Here is a 26,679-nt window from a genome sequence, read left to right as displayed (position 1 = left end):
AGCAGTGATTCTCTGGTCTCCTGTAGCCTGTGTGCATGTATATTATTTAATAAATTCTTTTGTTTCCTAAACTAGCTAGAGGAATGTCTGTTATTTGCAACTAATACATTTTCCAACCTTAAAAAATTGAGAGAATTCACCAACATATCTGAATTTCTGGTTTATTTTGGAAGAGTAGATCTGGCAACCTATAGGAATTTATATTCCTATAGGCCAACATTCAGCAGGACTGCTCGTACTAGGCTGTGATATTATGATTTATAATAAGAAATATATATTTGGTCTTCCTCCCATTTCTGGCACAGAGCTTTTAAAACCCTTGGAATTTCCTGAGAGATAAGAACAATGGGAACATCTTTTGTTATAATATTTGGTCCTCAGTTCCTGAAGCTATAAGGACATAGAAGTGAAACGCTGATTTTTTATTCAAACAAGCTCCTTTCCACCACAACTGGGTTTATGTCAATGAGGTGAATTTGGGAAAGCACCTGAGGATGGGGACTGGTTGCCAGGGGGACCAGCCCTGAATAGAGGGTTGAAACTTTCAGTCCCTCCCCTAGCTTCCAGGGAGGTGAAAGGGGCTGGAGGTTGAATCGATCACCAATGGCCAATGAGTTAGTCAATCACATCTATGTAATGAAGCCTCCATAAAAACCCAAAAGGAGGGGGTTCACAGAGCTTCCGGGTTGGGGAACCAGAATGCTTCTGTGGTGCCAGGCCCCAAACCACAGGGACAGAAGCTCCTTTGTTCAGGACCTTGTCCCGTGTATCTCTTCATCTGACTATTGATTCATACCTTTTAGTATCCTTTGTAATTAACCGGTAAACTAGAGAGTAAACTGGTTTCCTGAGTCCTGTAAACTGCTCTAGCAAATTAATTAAACACAAGGAGGACATCATGGGAATCTCTGATTTATAGCCAGTCTAGTAAAAGCACAGGTAACAGCCTGGACTTGAGATCAGCATCTGAAGTCAAGGGCAGTCTTGTGGGACTGAGCCCTTAACCTGTGGGATCTGATGCTGTCTCTGGGTAGATGGTGTCAGAGTTGAGCAGAATTGGAGGCCACCCGCCTAGCCTTGGAGAATCGCTTGGTGGAGTGAGGTACCCCCCAACCCACACCTCCACCACACACACACACGCTAGAACTGGGAGCAGACGCCTTATAGGCACATGCCATGTACTTTATATACATTTACTCTAAGTATTTCAATGTTTAATTCCTGTGTTAGTTTCCCATAGGCCCCACCATCCTCTCTAGACATAACACCTTCTCAGATCACATATTTATGGAACCTGATGCATTGACCAGTTCAAAATATAGTATTTTTATTCATTTTATTCATTTGTTTTTAATTAATGTATATATTTATAGCCTGGGTCAATCATCTTTAAGAATTGTGACTTGTTCAAGAAAAGATAGTGAAGAAACTGAAGAAGTCGCCATGCAGATTGTTCAAGTTTCCCCAGAAACTGTACAGCTTCCTTTGTGTTTCACAGAAGCCACAGGTGAACATGTGATTACTCATTCACTGATTCATTTACTCAGAAAATATATTTGCTATTCAGGCACAGTACTCATGGTAAAGTTTTTTTTTTTTTTTTTGTCATGCCACGCAGCATACAGGATCTTAGTTCCCTGACCAGGGATCGAACCTGTGCCCTCTGCAGTGGAAGCACAGAGCCTTAACCACTGGACTGCCAGGGAGGTCCCGGTAAGGTTCTTATAATGACCCAAATGTTTCTGAATTATTTGCCTCTACTTGCCTATCCTGAGCACAATTTTTGAGGAATAGTCAAAAAAAAGGAAAAGAAAGAAGAAAAAAAGGGGAAAATAAAGAAAAGGTAAGGAGACAGGAGAGAGGAGGAGAGGGGAGGGCTGGTGAGATAAGAGGAGTGGAGAGTACATCAGTTTATTTGTAAATGTGAGTATCTGAAGGTTACTGATTGTCTTTATGAGGAAGGATGTGATAGAAGTGGTTCCCTGAACTAGTTTGACCCATGCTTCTCTATCAAACTGCCACATTACTCCATCAGCTACATCTAATTGTTAATTATGTAGATTGATTATAGAACTCAGCCACAGTAAACCAATAAGATCATATTTAACTGTCTCCTCATTAAAATTTGCCCTCTAGAATGTATGGTGGTGTCAATATTCAAAAAGGCAAAATCTATTGTTATGAAAATCTTAGGACCAAGGGTGGGAATCCTAATAATGAATGGTTGAAAGGTGAATATAAGTAAACTATAAACAGTGACACTTCACGAATCAGATCATTGGTGGGTGAAACTGATTTATTATTAATAGACACACTTATTGTCTTAACTCATTAATCATTAACCATATATAGAGCTTATATTATGCATTTGCTTTGGAATTAGATATTGGCTCTGCAACTTAACATGATTTTGTTGTCTTGGGTCAGTGACTTTTTAACCCTGAGTCTCAGTTTCCCCATCTGTAAAACAGAGATTATAATATCTACTGTGAAGGGTTTAATAAGAAATAAAGATAAAGGAGTAAACATACCAAACTGGATTGATTATGGAAGGACACACCCTAAACTCCTCTGCCCCCTGCCCCAACACACACACACACACACACACACACACACACACATATCCTCCTCAACTCATAGAGATATAGAATTTCTAAGGACCTACTGTATTGCACAGGGAACGATACTCAATATTTTGTAATAACCTATAAGAAAAAAAGAAACTGAAAAGAATAATGTATATATATACATATATATACACACACACGTATAACTGAATCACTGTGCTGTACACCTGAAACTAATAAAGCACTGTAAATCAACTACACTTCAATCAAAATATAGAGAGAGAGAAATTCTGGCTAAGCCCTGGGCAACAATAAAAATAAGTTGATAAAACATAAGCCAAGTGACTTCTGGTTAAACGTGGCATCATGAACATGTGTATTCAGTGTCATTCCCTCCCCCAATTCCATCAAAATAAAGGAATAAAATGCTGTAAACCCTTAAGGACAAATTGAACAGAAGATTCAACAGAGAATGAAATGTGTCAACAAATGTAAGAAGATAGGACAGTGATAATTGACTCAACACAGAGGAGAAAATTACAACATAAATGCAGGAGTGTGATATCGTATAAAGCAAGGTCATTTGTCAAGCAGAAACCTAGAAGCTGTCAAGAAATAGAATTACCTGATTTGGTGGAACATGGTAGAAGGGGAATGAGGCAAGGGCTAAAAATGGGGGGATTGTGTATACCCAACAAGTTCCCCACCTTCTCCCTCAGCTGAACAATGACCATTGCCACATTCGGGATGTATTCATTTATCTGGGGGTGAAAAAAAAGTAACTAAATTGGAAGGCTTCAGACACAGAACCCAAGGCCCAGTAAGGGGAGTGAGTCATTGACTAAACTGAATGGTAAGACACCTACCCCATACCTCCTACACTTCTCCCAGAGCACTGCTTACCAGGTGGAGGCTGGAAGATTCTTCTTCTGAGAAGCTGAACGTCCTCAGAGGGGAAAAAATACATATATACTACCATTTGGTTATCTCCCAACAAAAACCTCTTCTACCCTCCGACCGCACACTACAATGAAGCCCACCACTTAAATATGATGTGAGAGACAAAGATCACCAGAAATTTGAAGACAACCTACACCATGAGAGATAGAACTCAAAACAAATAGGAAAGAGGAACATGGAGAAAGGCAATGGAGGAAGCAGAAGGAAACATCAAAAACTATTATTATTTGGGGCTTCCCTGGTGGCGCAGTGGTTGAGAGTCCGCCTGCCAATGCAGGGGACATGGGGTCGTGTCCCAGTCCAGGAAGATCCCACATGCCGCGGAGCAGCTGGGCCTGTGAGCCATGGCTGCTGAGCCTGCGCGTCCGGAGCCTGTGCTCCGCAACGGGAGAGGCCACAGCAGTGAGAGGCCTGCGTACCGCAAAAAAGAAAAAACAAAAAAAGAACTATTATTATTTGATATGAGAAAGGAAGACAAAGCACACAAGAAATAAAGGAAGACAATGTACACAAGAAATCTGAATAATACATTTCAAAAAAGAACATGAAGACTTTGAAAATTAAAAATGGGCTAGTAAAAACATAAGCTATCAATAAAAGGAATAAAATATAAAGTCCCAGAGACAGAATAAAAAGACAATGACATGCCCCAAGACATTTTACAATACTAATATCTTCTTCAAAAGATGAAAAAGTAGAATACAAAGAATGAATCAGATGGCATTAGTTTCAGGAACAACACTAGAAGCTAGAAGACAACGGAGCAATCAAACCTCAAAGGGAAGATGATTTCTATACCCAACAGTCAATCTAACCTGAAGTCAAAATAAAGATATTTTCAAATATATAAAGTATCCAACAGCCTACTCCTTGTATGACTGTTTACAAGAATCTACTGGAAGATATAGTTCTACGAAACAAGGGAATAAATATAGAAGTAATAAATATGACATCCGACAATAAATAGCAGAAAAGGGAAATCTCAAGATTTGTGCCAGGCCTAAAGAAAACTAAACATAGATTAGAGAAGGAAAATGGGTGTGTAAAGTAGGGGAGTTGCCAGGAAAAAAAATGAGGTTAATGAATTGCTGTGTTTATAAGAATAAAATACAAAACTAAACAATAGTTGTATGTTGTTTAAAAGAAATGTTTTTGCAATAAATAACACGAAAACATTTTTTTGCACAAGATATTTAACAAAAGTCAAAAGAAAACTGCTCTAAAAATACTGATATTAGGCAAAATAGGCATGGCAAAAAAAGCACCAAAAGCGGGGCACTCCTAAAAACAAGAGTGACAGTCCGCTGATGCGCTATATCACATGTTTGTCTTCACTTAAAACGTTAGCCTAAAGAATTACAGCAAAAACTGACAGAACTCTAAGCAGAACATGATATAGCCACAACAGCAGATATTTCAACACCTGTCTCTCGGAAAACTGAGTTCTCAACCAGACCAAAAATGACTAAGACTGCAGGAATTTTGATAAGAAGTAACAAGGTAATAGACGACATGGATGTTTTGTTTTCTTGCTCACTGTTCCATGCCCATTGCCTAGAGGAGTGCTTGGCCCATAACAGATACTAAATATTTCCTGAATGAATAAATGAATGAATGAATATAGAGAAACTACACCCAACAAATAGAAAATAAACAGTTTTAAGTACTTGCAACACATTTATAATAACTGACCAGGTATGAGGCTACAAAGAAAATCAAAAGAATTACAAATGATGGAATCTGTGTTCTATGACAAGTTGGTGTTCCTAATCATTGCCTCATTTTTTTTTTTAGAAGACTGTAAATCAATCCTTTCTGAATTTTTAAAAGAAGTTTGTAGTTCCAGAGAGTAAAATATCGACATTATAGAGAGGAAATGTGTGGAAGTTCTTAGTTAGTAGTTTCTGCTCTGCCAAAATAACTAGACTTGTAACTGGGTCCAAAGGAAGCAGGTCACTTAACTCCGAGGAAGCTTCAGGGCTCCCTTTGGACTATTTGTATCTTCAGCCCCTTCTAAGACTTACCTGCTACTTATCCAATATAAACGTCCTATCCATCTTTCCTTCTTTTCCTCCCTGAATTTGTTAACCAAATAATGTAATGTAGCTAATTTTTAAATAATAAAAAGCATCTTGACCCACCCTATAGTAGATTAAAGAAACATCCTCAGAAAGTTCTCACCGTGAGCAATACAGTGTAACACTACCAGCTATAGAGTGAAGCCTAAATAAAACATACCACAGGGTGAGGAGCTATCAACTGAAGGAGACTCGATAGCACATACATGTATAAATGGAATCCAGATTTAAAGAAGAAGATAATTTCTGAAATGCCACTCAGTATTAAAGGTGGCCTCTTGGGGTCCATGATTTCTCCAGAAAGGAAAGATGCATCCCATCTTGATCTGGAAGGGGCTTGACATTCTCTCCTGCTTCCTTCCCAAGTTTAAAGCCTTAATATCCATTCAAACAGTCACAGTACTCCAATTATCTCTGGTTGAAAATATACCCCATTTCAGTACTGTAAGACATTGTATGGCTTATAAATGACTAAGTTTTGCCCTGACTGATAACATTTTCCCAAAGTCAGACTCTGCTTTTGTCTCTCTGCTTTTCTCAGTATAGTTGCACTTTATTTCAATACTTCTCTTGTAATTGAGCTATTCCATAAAATCAAATAAAATGATTTATAATGGAATGATTACTCCAGGGTAACATTTCAAGTGAAATTAAGATTGAAATCTAATTTAAAAGCTTTAATGTAAATGGGTCATTAGAGGAGGCTCTCCGGGGAATTTGCAATTAAACTAAAGTGACAAGGGTTTTGTAGGGGTGATAGACCTAAAGGTGTTAGAATACTGATACATGCTCATTTCGGATGCAGCTGGCCTTATCACAACTGCTCAACAAGATCAGAGTTGCGGAGTGAAAGCTGCAATCAGAGTCGAACAAAAACATTCCAACCCATTACAAGAATTTCTTGTGAAAAGAAAAGTTCTGATTTATGGAAGGGCTTTAATGAATTCATTATGTTTAATTGACATTAATTAATCGAATTAACTATTGTTAACCATCACCATATTATTTTCATATCAGTATCTTACTTTTACTAAATATAGAACTATTCATTTCACAGTAACTGTCTTCTATTGATGCGCTCTTTGATATACGATTCGCTATTGTATAATCTCTACACACAATATAGAATACTCTGCCTGGCCTCTTTGAATCCTGCCCATCTTCACTTTCAGAGGTTTCCTTTTTGCCTGCATTCGTCTTTGACAATTAATCATTTACTTTATTTTCTAAATTCGTTTTATTTTTGTTCCTAGATTTTCGATTTGATAGTGAAACTTCCATGTGAATAGGTCCAAGTTCTCCAAAAAGAAACCATGTTGAATTATTTTTTGAGTCCCTACAGTGCTTGGAATACTGCATTGCACATAAGAAGGGTTGAGCTTATTAACAATAATAATTATATTAAGAGTTAACTTTTATTGATCATTTTAAATGAGTAAGGCATTGTTAAGCCCTTAACGTAAATGATCTCATTTAATCTTCACAATCATTCTGGATAGCAGAAATATTATTATCACCATTTTTTAAATCTATAAACTGAAGTTTAGAAATGTTTCGGTAACTTGTTCAAGGTTGCAGAGCTAATGAGGGGAAGAGCCAGAATTAAAAACCACAATTACGTGTAACCAAAGCCCGTGGTCGTACCTACTATGCTCCACAGTTGAAGCTTGAGGTTAAATGTGACCAACAGGAGAACCAAGGTTATGATGGTCTCTTTCTATCGTGTGTATCCACACATCTGATTGATTTTGTACATTTTCAGATGTAATTGGTCCCAGCTCTTCAAAAGCTGTACTCATTCAGAAATAACAAAAATAAAATTCCTGAGCCATCCAGCAGATGTTACCAAATGTTTGGATTTTTTTTAATGAAGGTTTTATAAAAAATCAATTTCAATTTATACGCTTTATTTTTGTGGATGACAGAGATTTGAAGAGCTCTATTGAGAGAGGTGGCTGAAGTTTTACTTATTGCTTTTGAAACGCTCCGATTTTATATATATGACAGTTTTTGCAGAAGAAACAACACGCATGGTTCATAAACCACTCTTTTTTTTCTTGGATAGCACCCATAAGGCAAGGGTCCGGTGACTGGAGAGGTGTTCGGATCATGATCTATACAGCTCCATCGATAGCAGAAAATCAAGAGATTGCAAAAACCACGTCAAGGAAGGGAATTTGGAGAGAAAATAAACAGTCAAAACGTTTTTGCCATCCTCTCATAAGAGATACAATCTTCCCTTCAGACACTAAAATAATTATATCATTCATTTCAATGTTGACACATTTGGCAACTTGCATAGATTTGACTGGCGGAGCAGTGGTGGTGAGGGTAGATTAAGCTACGGTAATAGTTTCCAGAGGGAAGGAAAGAGCCAACAACTAATAGATCATTAAGCACCTACGTAGGTAGAAATATTGGCAACTCCTTTTAGTTTGTTCTGCCAGAACCTCACATGAAAAAGCAGATATTGTTGAACTGTCTCTGATGATAGTCAGGTATCTGCCTGCCCTCTTAAGAATGAACCTGGATTGATTCTTATGGTCAGAGAAAGGTTGTCTGGATATGAGTAGTCATAGCTTAATTCCACCTAGAGCTGAGTTCTGGAGAATTATGTTTTACATTGTGAAAGACACAAAGGAAATCTTCCAGGAGAGAGATCACATTTACAATCATGGCCTCCAAGCCAGGTATGATCTGGCCCTCCACTCCAACTATCCTAGCTTGCCATTGCTTCTTGAACACATCAAACTTCTTCCTGCCTTCCTGCCTCAGGGCCTTTGTATGTGCTACTCCTTCTACCTGGAATCCTTTCTAAGCTCTTTTCATCCCTTGACTCTTCTCATCTTTTAAATTTAGGTCTCTATTCAAGTGTCACCTCCAGAGAGACTTCCCTGACCATTCTGTGCATGCACACATGCACACGTGCACACACACACACACACACACACACACACACACACAATGGCTTGATACTTATAAAGAACTTTCTTTCCTCTTAAAAGTTAACTGCTAATGAAAAACAAGGAAAGATGGAGAAGCTGTCACAGATTAGATAACACTAGAAGAAAAGATGACTAAGTGCAGTGTAGTCTCCCACATCAGACCAGGGAAAAGAAAAGCATATTAGTGAAAAGGCTAGTGAAATCCAAATAAAGTCTCTAGTTTAGGTGACAGTGTCATACTAATGTTCACATCATAGTTTTGACAAAGGCACCACAGTTATGTTAAGATTTTAGCGCTAAGGGAAGCTGGGTGGAAAACATATAGGAACTCTCTATACTATCTTTGCAACTTTCCTGCCAATCTAAAATTATTCCAAAATAAAAAGTATAGTGAAAATATTAACTTCTATATAATGTCTGTAAGTTCTAATAACTTTCTGTGTCATGAAGCATGACAGTCAGGTAGTCTCCCTGTCGCCTTAGTTTTCTTTCTCTTTCCTTGCACTTAGCATGTCCAAAGCCTGGTTTTCCACAGTAAGACTTTCGAGAGAGGGCCTGCATCCCTGGTTCTTTTAGGTGGAGGTATGATGGATGGGAAGCCTCATGAGAAGGTACAGCTCCACATAATCCCAGGCACTGGGCTCAGTTCCTTCCTTCATTTCCAGGGTGCACTCTCCACAATTCCCTGGGCAGAGACATCAAAAGATTTCCTCTCTCCCTCCCTTAGATGGCCTATATTGGCCAGGTGTTTTGACACACTCAGAGATTTATTAAAAACTGTGGGCATCACATTCTTGGTGGCGAGTTACAAAATGTTCTGTATGGCCAGATGTTCTGAAAATAGAGACATATTTTCATTTGATATATTAAAAGAAAGTAAGATTTGGTTACAGCAAGTAACAACAATGGGCAAGGCATTTGCTTAGCCCTTTGGGGACACAAAGATGAATTAGACACAGACAATACCCCAGAGAACCCATCAGAGAACAGAATATGTCTTCAGAGGGCCAGCTCTTTTGAAAGAGTAAAGTTATGCTTATGACACGAAAGTCATAGAATGAGCGGTGCTTTCAGATAATCTATATTTTAAGTAAAACTTTGCAACCCAGACTCTGCCACTTACTAGCTTAATAACATTGGGCAAGTTCCTTAACCTGTGTAATCTGCTTTGTTAATCTGTAAAATGGGAATAATAATGAGACCTACATGTGTGAATTTAATGAGTTAATTTCTATAAAGCACTGAGAATAGTGTCTGGTACATGGAAAGGACTCAATAAACGCACGTTATTATTACTGTTATTTAAATAAATATGTAGATAGCAAAAAATGCTAACAGGGTAAGAATTAGGCTGAAAAGCTACCATCTATTACTGCTCATCAATAATTTATTTTAAGCCATTTTTCCACATTATAGTCATGGAACCTACAATTAAAATAAGAATATCATTTTATTTGCTGATTTGAGCAAATACGATCAAAAAAGTAATATACACATATATTCCTTTCCAATAGAATACAATACAGGCCCCTCACTTTGCCCAAAAGATGCTTCTCAAAATAGAGTGCAAAATAATAATTTTGTAGTTAGAGAAAAAATTCTCATTAACCTACATTATTGGTTTCTGATCCGATTGATCTTAAATTGGTCATCATTCTTGAGATGTGAAATTTTGGTATTTCCTGCTCGGTTTAGTTTTCCTATCAGGTAGCTAATGATATATATAATTTTATAAGGCATTTGTCTACTATCACTACCATTTCAGTCTCCTGGATCAATGAAACGGCACTGATGAATTGTAATAATCTTCAGGCATTGTAAGATAAAACTTCTGCCATTTTAACTGGTAGGTTAATTCTGATGATGTTGATGATAAAATGGAATGAGTTGATGATTTCATATGAGACAGAATCCCTCGACATCACTGTGCTATTAGACAGAGAGAACGAGATCTCCCCAGTAGTAAGGTCTATCTGTCTGTCCTACCCCCAGCATTACATTCTGCCACCTAAACTCAAAGGTGGGCTTTAAGGAGAGAACAAAGGAAGAGAACAGAGAGGAAAGTTTAAAGGGCTTTCCATACAGGCTTGCCTGGCCTCAGAACTGGGAAAGCAGAGATCACGTCCCCAGAACATTGTCTTGTAAACACAACCTTTTTCTTGCTTAACATGACTAATTTCATGGAAAGACTTCCACATTGTAGAGGGAAAATTCTCAAAGAAAGAAGTAAAGCTGACCCTTGAACAATCTAGGTTTGAACTGCATGGGTCCACTTACACATGGATTTTTTTCAACAGTAAATACCACAGTGCTGCATGACCCTCTCTTCGGCTGGTTGAATCCGAGGATACAGAGGAAGCGTGGATATGCAGGACCTGTGGACACGGACGGCTGACTGTAAGTTATACTTGGATTTTTGATGTCACAGAGGGTCAGTGCCCCTCACCCCACATTGTTCAGGGATCAAGTATAGGACCAGTTTTTATATTAAGGTATTGGCCCCTGACAATCTTGACAAAACCATCCACATTGCTTTCTTGTTCTTTGTTTTTATTTTTTAACATTCATTAACTGTCTTTTTAAAAAGCAGTAGAAAGAACATGAGCTATTTAGTTAGAGGAAGTGAGCTCAAATCCTTGCTTGGTCTATTACTCACACTTTCGTGACTTTGGCCAAGTTACTGTTTCAACTATCAAACAGTTGACATTTCACATGTTAATGCATAGAAGACCACTAGGTGCTATGATTACGTGACATGATGTTTACATACGCCTCCCAGCAATTTTCAGAGGACTCCTGAGAGATGAGGACACCAAGGTTGAGGAGACAGGGGCTTGCTCAAGGTCGCAGTAATTGCTAGAGCTGGAGGTCAAACCCAGATCTTGTCTGACCCTAAACAATGAAATTAGCTACACCTGCTGAGCTCCTGCAAGAAGCCAGTACAGCACCCTCTAGGTATTAACTGATTTAAACTTCACAGAAATTGTAGGAGGTAAGTACTACCATGATCCTTACTTCCCAGACTATAAAATCAATCCTGTAGATATATTTCTCATCATGTAACCCCCTCATTTATATGTGCATGTATGACATTTTCCTAATGTCTCTATGACACATTTAAACACAAAATGCTAATAAAATCCATGCACATGTTTCTCAAAATGTTTTGAGTGGGTTTTCCCTTTCACTGTAACTTCCCGTCAAATACGCTTTCTCCAGAACCCTTTGTGGCATATAGAGAAGGACAGACTTGATCCTCAATTTACAGAGCTTCTTTTGGTCTATATACGTATGTGTTAAAAATACCAACCTCATTTATAAGACGTCACCATCAATTTAAAAACTGTGATTTTCTGCTACCTTTGTATTTTTCTCCTGAAGAAAAAGATAACGTTTTACTGTTTCAAAACCACCAAGAAGCAACAAATTTAATGAGAAATTAATGACCAGGAGAACCATTTCAATCAAATTCTGAACCAAGTTGAACCCTAGGGTTTTAAAATGTTCAATCAAATACCACCATCCTAGTGTGCGAGTTTGTTTTTTCTTGGCATCATGTAACTTCCTGTTTCTAAGAAAAAAGGATTAAAGTGTCCCATAAAAAAAAAAAGAAAAGAAAAGCTCCAAAAGCTTCTTGGACATCAAAGGGACCTTACACAACAACATTTTGATGAGTTAAGTGTAAAGGAATCAAAAACACATGGATTAAATTTCCCATAAAACCCACATGTGTTTAAAAATCAAGGGAAAATGTGCTTGGCCAAATGCATTTGGGGTTTTGTCAAACCCCAAACATTTGAGGAATAGTGTGAGATGTTTAAGGAACACAAAACACAGCTGGATCAGCCTATATCATTCCAAAAGCATACACCAGTGGGAGATGATAAGGAAGATAAACCCACAAAACTGTAGTTTGGGCCTAAAAACCACATTCCGGATTATTGATAAGAAAGTTGTGGCTTTCAAATATATATATTTTAACTGCCTCTAAATTTAGAAAATTACAACGTATAGACCCTGTTAGAAGTCACTTAGTAAAGAGCTCTTCTATTTCTTAAAAAAAAAGAAAAAAGGAATCATCATTTCCAACCTTCAGATTTTCCAACTTAACCAGATGGGATCTTTTCCACAGCTTTCAAACCTTAATCAAGTTGCCCCATGTTTTGTATTATCTCTGATTTAGCTTTGCTAGACTAAGCACATTATTAATTGGTTCTCCTTTTATTTACAATACTATTGCTTGAAATATATACTAGAGTGGATAATTGAATTGGGGGTTTACTGTAATTAAAAAAGTCAAAAGAGCAAGAAACATAAGCGTTAGTAAATAATTGCCTCTGAGAACCAGCATAAATCATCAAGATTAAATGATTTCATATCATATTTAAACTCCTTAATTTTAATTTATGATTGCCAACCTGTTTTCTGTCATTGTTGACTAGAATTTCTTGTCAGTGCTTTACATCTTTAGAGGTGATGGCAAGGGACTCCTGAAGGTTCTCTTTCTATGGGGGCTGAAATAATGCATCCATATCGTTTCTTTCTTATCATTTTCCTAGTGAATTCTACTTATTTTAAAAATTAGCCCAACTAGTGGGGAGGTCAATTTGATCATGGATTTCAGTACTTTTCCAAATCTACTTTCTAATTTAATAAGTAAGATTTTCATCTTTTGGGAGTATCTAGTTTACAGATATATAAATAAACAGATGTTTCCTTTGGCTAAGCAATACTATGCATTACATTTTGGGTGACGAAAATAATTATTGAGAGCACTGTCATGATTTCCAAGAGGGTACAAAAGTTAATGAAGCCATGGCTGTGCTTTCTTGACCCTCCCCCCAAACAGCTAATCAGCAATATTGCAAATTCCTTTCTCCTTTCCAATATAGACAACACAGAATATCCTGCAAAAATATAATGCAATGAAAATATAAATAAAGAGAAAGTATTTTTTCCCAATGAAAGCAGCACTGATACGGGAACGATGTACACATTTTTCTACTCTCAGACACTGCAGTATGAACTAACAGTTTCTACACACTTGAATCCAAGTTCTGTTCTCCACATGGTAATTTATGACGCATAGCAAGGTCACGTCTCAAGAGCTAACCCTGTGCATTAATAAAAACAGCAATAGCAACCAGAATACCATTTATTGGAGCCCATCATTTGCTAAGATTAGAGTCAGACATTTTAAGACATTAGCTTTAAAGCTCACAACAACCTGGACAGGGAGATTTCCATAGTTTCCATTTTAGCATTGAGGATTAATCCTTGTTGAGGATTATCAAAAAGATTAAGTCACTTGCCCATGAATAGGTAGACAGACCTGTTTGGTCACAAAGCCCATACCCTCCCCTCAACTCTGTTGCCTCTTATATATTTAAGGCAAATAAAAGAAAACAGTGACGGTGTCTTAGGAGACTGAAGAGAGGGACCCCAGGAGGGACAAGAGTAATATAATCCTGTCTTAAGAGGTTAGCAGCCTCTCACATCGGTATGGTTTGTAGTTCTTGAAATCACAGATCCTGTTCTGTTGCCCACCCTAATGGCTATTCTATGCCCCAACGTGATACATCTTTCACTCCAGACATGACTTGGATCGGTTTGCTGCATTTATACTCTTTTAAATTTCCTTTGCACATGCTCAGGGCATCATTTTGGAGAGCAGTCAATTGCTCAGGGAACTGATTCCATGATGCTTTCAAGTCTGTCACCTGTTTCTCATTATTTCTTTCTTGAGCTTACTGAACAGACATGAGTGTTCTCTACCTTGGGAATGAAAAGTCTGTGGCCAGAAAAACAAAATCACACTCACCATCGTCGTGCTCTTCCTATTACAATCTCGTCTCCTCGGTCAGTGCGATGTGTCCTGGAATAAAGAGAAAACCTGCTAAACAAGTTTTTCTTTATTCACTGCAGCCTTAGAGGACTCTCCATTAATGCCCGGGGTCACTAACTAGGCTGATGGGTTATATGAGATTGGCAGCACATGGTAAAATAATTAGGAGGCTATGGCAGACTCGAGCAGGTGCTGTCCTGTGAATGAGAACCACAGACAGTCTGCAGCAGGCCAAGATCGTGGAGAATGATGCCAAAACCCCAAATCACTACATGAGAACAAATCAGCAAAGTGAAATCACGAAAGAGGTACAGCTCCTTCAAAAAGAGACGAGAAAAATTTGCTGGCTTGACAATCAGAGTGAGTAATTTGAATTAAGTTAAAAATAGATTGGGGGAAATGGTAGAAGAGATGGAAAAAACAGACACATTCAGCTATAAAATACTAATACATACATTTTAGGTGGCTTTAAAAAATTGGAAGTGGGCTTCCCTGGTGGCGCAGTGGTTGAGATTCCGCCTGCTGATGCAGGGGACACGGGTTCGTGCCGCGGTCCGGGAAGATCCCACATGCCGCGGAGCGGCTGGGCCCGTGAGCCATGGCCGCTGAGCCTGCGCGTCCGGAGCCTGTTGCTCCGCAACGGGAGAGGCCGCAATAGTGAGAGGCCAGCGCACCGAAAAAAAAAAAAAAAAAAAAAAAAAAAATTGGAAGCAAATATTTTCAAAAGCCTAGTATGAGTAGTTAATAGATAAATGGACAAATAAAGAGAATAGATAATTTACAAAGGGGAATAAATATAAAGAAAAATATCCCTTTTCACTAGAAATAAATGTTTTTTTAAATGATGCATTTTTCTGATCTGATAAATTCATATTTTTTAAAGTGCATAATTCCCATTGAAGGTGAAGATCAAAGGAAATAAACACTTTTGAACATTGCTGATGGTACTCTGAATTAGTGTAAATCTTTTACAAAGAAATTTAGCAATGCATAGCAAAATCCTCAAATATTTATATATTTTAGCCCCTTTAGAAATTGACTCTAAGGAAATCTTAAGTATACATACAAAGATATTCATTGAAGCATTATTTATAATCAAAATACAGAAACAAACCCCAAAATGTCCTGAAATGAAAGGCAGATCCATTCGATGAAATGATTGGAAAAGTGATTATTATGAAGACTAAATACTTGGGAAATGCTTTTGTTATCATATTGACTGAAAAAGAGCAAGAAAAAAAATATACGATAATAACTATGGACAAACAAAATTTTCCATCAGAAAAAAAAGGCTGAAAAGAAATATACTAAAATAATAGCAGGGATTGTCCTATGGTGGGACTCGTGCTGATTATATTTTTTTTCTGCGTTTGCCATGCCATCCTTAATGTGATTGCATTACCTTTATTAATACAATTTTTTAAGGAATAGAGCTAATATTTTAAAATCAGTATCTTTTTAAGTAAGTCATTGAAAGATCAGGAGAAAAATCCCACAAAACTATAAACTAACAAGACATACATAGCATTTATATTTAAGGGAAAGATATCAGAAAGGCATTTAAATAGGTCCTATAGTTTATAAAGAGATAAAACTGTTTTATCTGGAAGACAACAATGTATTGAAACATCCAAAAAAGCTTGGTAAGGAGGAATGCATGCTGAATGAAATGAATTCCTTCTAAACCAAGTTGAAATATACATAGATAAGGGAGGGAAGAAGAGATATCTAGGATATACCCTGGGCTAGAGTATATTCTGCTCTTGCCATTTTAGGCCATATGGACTCAATAAACAATTCTGTTTGACATTGTTTCAGAGTGTCTTCCCTGAGACCAGAAGGCTCTACTGGACTTCTTGAATTCTATTCCGATTCTATAATTCTATGAACTGTATTAAATAATAAAGAATAAAGTAAGGAGCAAGCACACCTGACACTCGGTTCCAGTGGATGAATTCAGTGAGACCCAATCACTCACTAAGAGAAAAAACTTAAAAAAATTTTCTTGCTACAGTATGGTCACCTATCAGTGAAATAATATTTCCACAGATTATTCACTGCCTGTCCAATCAAGAAATGGAAAGAAGAGGCCCTTTTTACTAGCAAACTTTCAAAAGATCTTACTAACTATAATAATATCTACCCAAATAGAGGCATAGCATGGTTAAAATGGCTGGGAGTCGGCCACGAAACATAGTCTGATGGATGCGCCACAAAATGGTATAACTAGTTTTTCTTTATTTGAAGTTCCCATATTGAAGAAGAATTAGCAATTTTTGCACTTTCATGGGACAACAGACTGTGATTTAAATTTCAGTTTGTGTAGCTCATTTTGTGTATCACGATGTTTTGTGCTCTATCACGTATCTGCTCTTTCCATCTTTTGACTTTTCCTCAATGGTATTGGGGTGTCACATGGTATCATATCGGGTAGGTAGTACTGGAGGCCAGGTGGGGACAGGAGGGGACAGGAGAGGACAGCTTCTTCCACCATTATCAGAAATACCTTCGTCCCATTCTTGTAGAGACCCACATCAAGACGATATTCCATCTGGCTCCAGAAATGGGGAGTGAAATGTAGGTGTTTCCAATGTAGGTGGTGCAGACAGGAAACAAAATCAATTTTATAAACTGCGTGCTTTTTGCAGAGTATGCCATTGCCACAGATGAAGGTCAATAAGAGTTTAGACATTGTCTGTGATCTTCTGAAGAGTTCCTAATCTAGTTGGGAAGATAAGCATACACGCATAAAGGAAGAGAGGGTTTCTATTAAAAAAATGAAAAGAAACAAAAGAGGCAAGAAACATAATATAATAAAGCCCTTGGTTGGTGTAACATTTGCCAATTGAAGTGTACAGTCTAAGATCTTTGCACAAGGAAAACATCACTGGGGCTTTACTGGGAATAGCAAGACATGAGAATGGAGAGGTCATTTGTCTCTCTGGTTGTAGGCATTTGATCATGAAATATAGACCAAATGATAAGGCACTCTTCAATTTTTAAAGCACATTCTTACAAACATCATGGCTCATTAGTTTTACAACTTTAGTGGTGGCTTGTCAATTATATTGTTAAGATTCAATATGTTTTTAAGAAGTTCTATTTTACAGGAACTACCTTGGTGCTAGTGTCAATAATTTCTCTTTGGCTGGTTATGGACCAATCTCAAAAGCCCTGAGATTCAATACAGTAAAGTACTGTGCACGTCTCAAATTCACAAGAGGACTCATTAAACTTTGTTGTCCATCCCTGACTGACTTCCAAATAATTTTGATGCTTGGGTGGGAGAGATGCTGTATAAAAAGAAGAAAGATGGATTTATAGACTGTTTCTTTATATGCCTGTCTACTTGTTTGTTTTCTTGCTCTTAAATTTCAAAATCCTGCAGTAACTGGGATGGGCTTAACCGTGTACTGCCCAGAGGGGATTAAGGCAATAATGAAAGGGGATTAAGGAAATTGAGGTTCAGCCTGAAGAATACCTGCCCATGCTGGCATGGCAAGTATGTTGTTTTATGAAAAATATATGCAACTCCCCTTCCTGAAAAATCGTGTGTTTTGTTACGATGGTAAATATGCCACCTTTTCATGTGGGCCTGCTGTTCCTCTGCTTGGTATGTTAGCAGAAAGGACAAAGGTTTACTTTCGTGTCACAGATCAAGTCCCAAACTGATGAGACTTTGCAAATGAGAGCTCATGCAGTCTTTTAGAAATATTGTCATTGTCCCTGGAAGTAGGAGTAGACATCTCCTCATCATCCAGATGTTCAGAGCATCCATTGTCCCCGAATGACTCCCCTGGCCTGGAATTAACAGAGTTTGAAGCTAGTGATTTAAGCTGCCATACGTAGCTTGTACCTGCAGTTTTGAGTAAGGTGTTTTCAACCAAACAATAATATGCTCCAACCATTCACTCTGCCGCCTTCTACAAAAGCTTCCTCCTCAGACAAGAAAAGGACACTACAAAATATATTAATTGATTAAATATATACTAGAATGATACGTCTATGTGTAAGCTGGGCACTTAACTTTCTACCAATCTTGTCTTAATCCAGAAAATATCATAAATATGAAACTTTGGCCAGAACAGCCCCTTAATTTCATCTTTATCAACCATTATTTCCTGAAATCCAAGGGCAAGAACTGACATTTATTGGAAACTCACTCTGTGAAAGAGATGATATCAAGTCATTTATGTCTATTATCTCCATTGATCCTCATGACCTACTTTTGAGATAATTGTCATTATCCCTATTGTACAGATGAGAAAACTGAGGCAGAGGAAATTTAAGTAAACTTCCTATGGTAATTCAGCTGATAAGTGGAAAGTCCAGTATTGAACCTCAAATTTTATGCTATTTACTACATCACTGCTAGATAACAATTATGGAACTGCTGGTAGCTTACAGAATTCATTAATTCACCTCTTCTTTAAAAAATTATGTACCTATGAGCACAAAGCTGGGAGTATTCAAGAGATTATAAAACAAGGATAATGAATAAGGAAGGAGCCTATAAAGATTCCTAAAAAGTCAAAGGGCAGGATTAGCAGGTGTTATGACAGGATACAATTAAGACATATCATGATAAGCACCAAATATTGCATATTCGAAACATTTAAGAAAATGATTTATCTAGATTAAGACCTTGGTAAGAACATTATTCATATGAGACAAGTTGTACTGGAATTTCATTTTGAAGCCCTTTTTAAAAAATATAAGTATATAAAATTTGTGCTGTGATGAGTTTCATTGGGATGGATTATTACTGCCGTTGAGTATCTGATGTGAATATCCTGTTGTCTTAGAATGGTCACTGCTGGAGGGCAGAGAGCACACTTGACTGACTTTTGATAGCTTGATAAAGCAATCCAGTTGATTTTAAGGCAGCTCCTGATGGCATGTGCCAAGCTTGGAGAGACATGGCTTTAACTCTGGAATTTGGTGACAAGTAAGAACCTGCCAGACCTGAGGCTGGGTTCTTGCTGGTTCCTAGTCTGAAAAGTCTGAGATGTTTTGTGCCCGATGGCCTTGTCTCAATGCCAAAGTCGGCTTCTCTCTGTTGTATTTTGTTGGCTTCTGCTGCCCTGAGTCCTTTCCTGGCTACTGGCATGGCTCCACCTCCTTGACTAAGTAGGGGCTTCTAACACCTCCAGTTTATTCCTATCCCCGAGTTCTCCACCTTTCCCTGAATCTTCCTGTTTAAACTATTATCCGGTCCTACCAAGCTTGGTAAGATATAAGAAATAGCAGCACACAATCCAAAAGCATTTTATGTTATTTCTCTGCCTAGGTGATGCAATTCATAGCAAGGTGGGTTTGGGGGGATGGGTAGAAGTGGGGAAGCATTCCTTTCATTCTTTGGCCAAAGCACCTTCTGGAGTTTTTTGCTCTTCTGTTTTGCTTTTCCGTTGTCACGACTGCTTAGAAATACGAAAGCATCCCAAATATTTCGACTTATATTTTCTTACACAGAGACTCTCATCCATGCGTTTGATGACAGACAGTTGTGGTTTTTTTTTTTAAATAACTTTGCCCCTTTCTCTAAATCACAGATAATCCTGAGCAGAGTTGGTGGTTTTTTCAAATGGTTGCAAATCCCCAGCCCATGTGATAAAAGATGCTGACATTAATATTCTGGGGTGCCAGCTAACTCCTTCAGCCCAGCTGTGAGGCAGAGGCTCTGTGACCGAGGTGAGACTGCAGCAATGTGCAGTGTGTGCAGGGTCCTCTGAAAGGCTGATCTGTTACTTGCACCTTGTGCAAATTATGGCAGCTTGACTGTTTCCATGGGTGAGCAGAAGTGGCTGTTTTCTTGCTACTGCGTTCAATTTACTGGCTGCCTCGAAAGATTCAGAGTGGGCACTAGGTTTGACTATTAACTATTTACATCCTGTCAGTTTCTAGACTTCAATCATCTTTGAACCCTCTGGTTTATAGAGGAGAGATGAGTAAACACAACAGCATGAAGTCAAACAGTATTTAGCTCCTGTCTCTGCAATGTGTTCATTAAGCAAATCTCCATGTCACTTTGGGCCCCCTAGAGCATCAAGCTGCCCGGTGTTTTGTTTTTTTTTTTATAAATAAATTGATTGATTGATTGATTTTTTTGGCTGCACTGGGTCTTCGTTGTTGCGCGCGGGCTTTCTCAAATTGTGGCGAGCGGGGGCTACTCTTCATTGCTATGTTTGGGCTTCTCATTGCGGTGGCTTCTCTTGTTGTGGAGCATGGGCTCTAGGCATGCGAGATTCAGTAGTTGCAGCACATGGGCTCAGTAGTTGTGGCTCGCGGGCTCTAGAGCGCAGGCTCAGTAGTTGTGGCACATGGGCTTAGTTGCTCCGCGGCGTGTGGGATCTTCCCGGGCCAGGGCTCAAACCCATGTCCCCTGCATTGGCAGACGGATTCTTAACCACTGCGCCATCAGGGAAGCCCTGCCCTGTGTTTTAAAGAGTAACAAGATGTTAAGTTGCAAAGACTTCTTGCAGAGGAAAAGGACCCCCATCCTCCTTGTGACTTTCAGGATATATACCAGCAATTAACCCTATATTTTTTATATCATCATGTGGTTATTTCTTACACATTTTCTTATCTTCCCATATACATTTTCAGGTCCTTTTTTAAAATTTTATTTTTTATACAATTTTTAAAGGTTACACTCCATTTACAGTTATTACAAAATACTGGCTCTATTCCCCGTGCTGTACAATACATCCTTGTAGCCTATCTTACACCCAATAGTTTGCACCTCCCACTCCCCCATCTATCTATTGCCCACCCCACCCTCTGCACCCCCAACACTGGTAACAACTAGTTTGTTCTCTATATCTGTGAGTCTGCTTCTTTTTTGTACATGGTGTGTATATATATATATATATATATATATATATATATATATAGGAATACTACTCAGCCATAAAAAAGAATGGAATTTTGCCTTTTGCCACAACATGGGTGGACTTGGAAGGCATTATGCTAAGTGAAATAAGTCACAGATTTTTCAGGTACTTGAGTTTAAAAAGTAATGTCTCCTTTGAATCCTCTTCAGCTTCCAACCATACAGCTGGTTTAAACACAACCCTTCTTACATGTGAAGAGCTAAGCATAGTGTCAGACACGCAGTAAATGCTCCATAAACGTTTATTGCAATTGAAATTACTGGGGAAAAAAGCAACAAGCTTTGATGGGATGCTTGATGCTTTGATGTTAGAGAGCGTCTGGGTCATCTGGACAGAGCTCTCCTTTTCTCCCCCCGCTTCCTGGCCTCTGGACTGCCGTGTGGGACTCCAGGGCTCTGCCTTGGCTTTTGGCCCTTCACAAACAGCTCTGCCCTTCAATCCCTCCAGCCCAATCTTTGTGACTCACACCCCAGTGGTGCTCTGTTCTGCAGCCGAAACCAGCCCTGCCATCCTTGCTTTGGAGTATCTGTGCCTTGCCTGCTTCCTGTTTCCATGTTCTACCTGGAATGTCCTCCTGCCCCATACCTAGGTGACACCTCCTCGCTGAAGGCTGTCTTAATCTGCTCCATCAAACTGACCCCTCTTTTTGTATCCTCAGGGTAATCTGTACACTCTTTAGCATTATTGAACTTATTTGTTAGATCATTCTCTCCCCTACCAGATATAAGTCCTCAGCAAAGAGGGTTGTGTCTTGTTTATCCTCGTAGCTCAGTAATTGACATATAAGGTGTGGTAAATAAATGTTTTTAAATAAAAGCATGAACATCTGTCCCCATGTGTCCATTTCTAGGGTAATACTTGTCTTGCTCCCAACCACCCAGGACACCCCCAGCTTCTGTCCAGCCTCAAAGCGCTACCTGGTTGCTTTCCCCTGGCTCCCTTCCTGGCACTTTCCTGACCACTCTCTCTTTCTCTTACTTTCTGGATTTGCTCTCTACCTCTTGATGAAGATCTATTAATTACTATTATTTAGCACCGAAATGCTTTCTTCGTGGAGAGGGAGATGTACTTTCAAGAGTTTGTTTAGCGATAAAATGAGAGGTAACAGCAATCTTGAGATAATTTAGTTCAATCCAATTATCCAACACTAGGTGCTAAGGCAGATCTCATGAGAGGTCGTTCCTGCCAAAAGGAGCTTAAGGGTCGCAGTAGACAGGGAGAGTCTGGGAGAATGAAGAGGCTGCAGATATCAAGTCACAGCTTTTTAAAAGAGGGAGCTGAAAACATGAGGAATAAAGAGCTGCACAGACTGATGGAGACAGGAGAAACAAAAGCAGCCTCTGGTCCATTAGCTCAGAGAGTCACAGGGCTTGTAGGTGATGGAGCCTCTTTGGGAAACAGGGTCTCGGCCCACAGAAGACGTGTCGCATCAGCATTTAGTCAGAATGGAAGGATCCTGTGCTGTCAGGCATGACCATTGTTTTGGTCATGGATATGGTTACTGGGCTTATCCCTTGGAGAACCTGAGTCTTAACATTGCCTCTTGTGGGTGGAGAGAGAAGAAGACTCTCACATCTTTAGATTTGTTTTTTGGTTTTTGTTTTCAATCATAGACCAAGGAAACAGGATGGCTAAGAGAGAAACCCTGGGGCCACACTGCCTACATTTCAGTCCTAGCCCAGTCTCCTTTTAGCTGGATGAATTTAGGTATGTTATTAAGTAGCAATCTTCCCATTTGAAACTTGTAAATGATAATTGACACCTACTTCCTAGAGAGGATTAAGTAAGATAGTGCCTATGAGGCTTGTAGCCCAATAGCCGGCATGTAGTAAACGCTCAGTAAACTTTATCTGTTAATAACGATAGTGCTTAATTTGATTTCCTAGAAAAGAGATTCCTACATTCAAACTGTTCTATCAGATTAATTGATATCTTTACTGGTGATTTGAGGTCATGGTGATTACAAAATACTGCAAAAATATTCTAATATAGCATATTTACTCACTTCCGTAAATCTATGTGCATACTATTTTCAACAAAGATATTTCTTACATCATGCACTGGGCATACTGCTGAATATACACCTTCATCTGAAAACAATGAAGGATGGCTGTTTCTCTGATAGCCACAGATGAGGCAGGATAAAGGGAAAAGTGGCAAAAACAGAAAAAAACCATGATGCTAACGCCCACGGAAATAAGGACAAGGTACAATGAGTCAAGCACGGTCAAGCAGAGAACTAATCTGCCTCTTGACATTACTTCACTGAGTTGAGAGACAGCCTCTGAAGGGCAGTTCTGGGGTCCCTTTCCTTCCAGGACAAGGTCTTCTCCTCTCTTCAGCCAACACTCTTTGAGAAAGGACACTCCTGGGTCATCTTTTCATTCATAGCCCCATAGCCGTGCCATGAACAGATTAGATACACATATGAGCTGCTGAGCTCATATGTGGCTAGTGAAACCAAGACACTGCATTTTTCCTTTCTTTCATTTTAATTAATTTAAATTTAGGCAACCATATTTGGCCGATACCATATTGGATCACACAGCTCTAAAATATCACAGTGGATTATGGATACAAGTTTTAAGCAGGTGTTTTAATTATTTATTGCTGCCTAACAAAACACCCCAACACTTAGCAGCTTAAAACTGCAACGACAAATTTTCTCACAATTTCGTAGTCTAGGCTGGGTAAGCTGTGTAGCTGTTCTCCTCCACATGGTGTTTGCTGGGACCGGAAGATCCAAGATGGCTCCTTCACTCTCCCATCTCATGCGTCAGCTATGGCAGCTGAAACAGCTAGGGGCTGGCTGAGTATCTCCCTCTCTTCCCTCAAGTCTAGGCTTTCTTAAAACATGGTAGTCTCAGGGTAGTGTGACTTTTTACATGGGACTGGGATCCAAAAAGGAAAGAGGAAGCTTTTAGACCTCTTAAAGGCTGGGCTTAGAGCTAGCACAATATCTTTTCTTCCACATTCTATCAGCCAAGTAAGTCACAAGGCCAGCCCCGATTCAAGAAGAAGGGAACTAGACCTTAGCTTGCAATGAGAGGTGTGTCATGTGCATATAGGGAGAGGAGGATTTGTGGCAGCCATCTCTAGAGACTGCCACAACAAGTCTAGTAGAGTTGACTGGCCACGAAGAGAGCTGACAAATAAAAAAATGAAAAGCAACCTAGAACACAAACAAAAATGGCTTTGTAAGGATCATAAAAAGGAGAAAAGAGAGGGGAGTGGAGAAGAGAGTCAAGTATCAGGAGACCTATGAAAGCAAAACATTATCAGACCAACCAGAAACCATGAGGATGACTGCCAGCCAAACCAAAGGTACATAGCTATGGACATTCGTCAATAGGTACATAATAAAATATCCACAAAATTGTATCTCTGGTCTAGCTTTGCCTGATGAAGTTCCTCATGCAAGCCCCTTATTAGTGATCTTCCTAACCTCCTCCAGGATGCTTGCCTCAATGTCTCACTCCTCCAGACCTCAGGGTCCCTCAAACAGAAAACCTCTGGAAACCTCTCAGCTTCTTCAAACAAGAGCAGCAGGCTATATTTTTCCTTTTATTTAATTGTAATTAATTTAAATGTAAGCAACCACGTCACTGAAAACCGTAACTGGAGAAGGCTATAAGAGCTCTTGCTTAAACGGCTCATCCTACTGGATGACTCAAACCAGAGTTGCTCAAAGCAGAATCCCCCCACCCTCCCAAATCTGTAGCAATGGCACAGCACCCCACATGAAAAAAAGTGCTGATAGTGCTATGAGCAGATCACAGAGCACCTATGACAAAACCTGTGTATTGGAGCTCTGTAACTTCCCGTCAAGCTGAACTGGAAAGTAATATAACTAAAAGAGCCTTCTAGAACTTGTCTTGCTGAGCCCTATCAAAGAAGTTTCCAACAGCCATTAGTATCTTATTCCTTTTCTCAGAAATGCAATTTCTTAGCCCCTCTGTCAAATACGGAGACCGAACAGTGGTCTAGATCATCAGTGAAAAGGACCAGAAAAAAAAAAAAAAAACTAAAGGTAGTATATGAAATTTTAATATAAATTATTTCCTCATTCATAAATGTAGCAAGACGTGTACACAATACCCAGAAATAGTGAGGACCCTATGAATAGACTCACATTCTGCATGTGACCTGAGGCAGCTGGGAAGAGAATACAGAGAATCTTCACCACCAATCGAGAACCTACCTTCAGAATCCTGGACCCCTGTCCACTGAGGCTCTCTCAGTCCGAGCAGATGAATTGACTAAATGTTTACTCTTGAACTTCTTTGAACACCAACTTCTGCTTTTCAGTTTGTCATGTCAATTTGTCTGAAATGGAAAACCGAATAGTTATTTCAAAAGTACAGATGGAGTCCCTTGTTTATAGTATAATTCTTTACACCAAATGGAACTGCAGGAGGTTCAAAATTTATAAAGGTCTTCCAAAAATCCAAACACATTATTCATTTCAACAAATCTGACAATTTTTGAACTACATAATTTTTTGAACAATTTTTTTTAGTCCATTCGTGTTAACTGAGGTTAATCTGAAGATACTGCTACTTTCCAAAAAGAAGTAGTTGAATTCCAGAAGACAATTTACGCCGGAACGTAATTCAAGTTGGACTTTCTATCTTGGGTGAACAAAGAAAGTACCTGTAGTAAGGGCATTAAAATTAAAAACAAACAAACAACAAAAAAAAGAAACTAGTCTAACTCATTTTACAGGTAGCAGATAAATGCTTTTAACAAGCGGTGATGGGTTTTAATCCACTTGCGCGAAAGATATAGACATTAGCTTTTCCCATCTCTCGTTAATTCTTATACTATTGTAATTACGTTTGTTATAAGCATTTGGTTTTGTGCTTTAAAAAAACAGATTTTTTTTGTGTGTGTGAGGTGGGGATAGTAAAATTTAATGGGAAAATAAAATGATTTTAATTTATTTCAGTAAATCATGTTGGCTAAAGAGATTATGGCCTACACTAGCTGATACGCTGAAAATTCACCATGGACAAGGTGTTCCCATTATAGGTGATTTTCAAAGCATGTTTTTGGAGAGAGCACTGTAAATGTCTGTTTTTTTGGGGGGGGGAGGTGGCATATTTTTAAATTTTGAATGCTAAAATTTCTATCTATAAGGAGAGATGAACAGAGAACAGGGAAAGCAGGAAGTCCTGCCAATTGTGGGGCTTTTAGACTTTCTTTTTTTTTTTTTCCAACACAGAAATACAAATTGCTGCTTGAAATAAGACTAGCTCCTATCTTTGGGTGCCCTCGATGAGATGTTAGTGTTGGATCTGATTTAGATGGGAGAGAAATCCAAACCTGAGTTTTCCAAATCACCTTTGCATTTTACTGCTGATGGACACAATAAAAATAAGAGTACTAAGC

The 26,679-nt window shown here is 38.7% G+C and overlaps 1 long non-coding RNA gene across 1 annotated transcript in view; it reads right to left on the bottom strand.

The window, feature by feature from the left end:
- Positions 1-26,679, bottom strand: part of LOC141276210 (uncharacterized) — a 164,597-nt gene that overhangs the window by 120,859 nt on the left and 17,059 nt on the right. Inside the window, exons 3-4 of the long non-coding RNA XR_012325422.1 lie at positions 25,490-25,614; positions 14,372-14,425 (exon numbers count right to left, since the gene is read on the bottom strand). This is a non-coding gene — a long non-coding RNA (uncharacterized lncRNA). The remainder of the gene's footprint in view (positions 1-14,371; positions 14,426-25,489; positions 25,615-26,679) is intronic.

Source organism: Tursiops truncatus, chromosome 13, assembly GCF_011762595.2.
Source record: "Tursiops truncatus isolate mTurTru1 chromosome 13, mTurTru1.mat.Y, whole genome shotgun sequence".
NCBI lineage: Eukaryota > Metazoa > Chordata > Mammalia > Artiodactyla > Delphinidae > Tursiops > Tursiops truncatus.
Note: the sequence above shows the minus strand (reverse complement) of the source record. Positions and strands in the feature narration are given on the sequence as shown.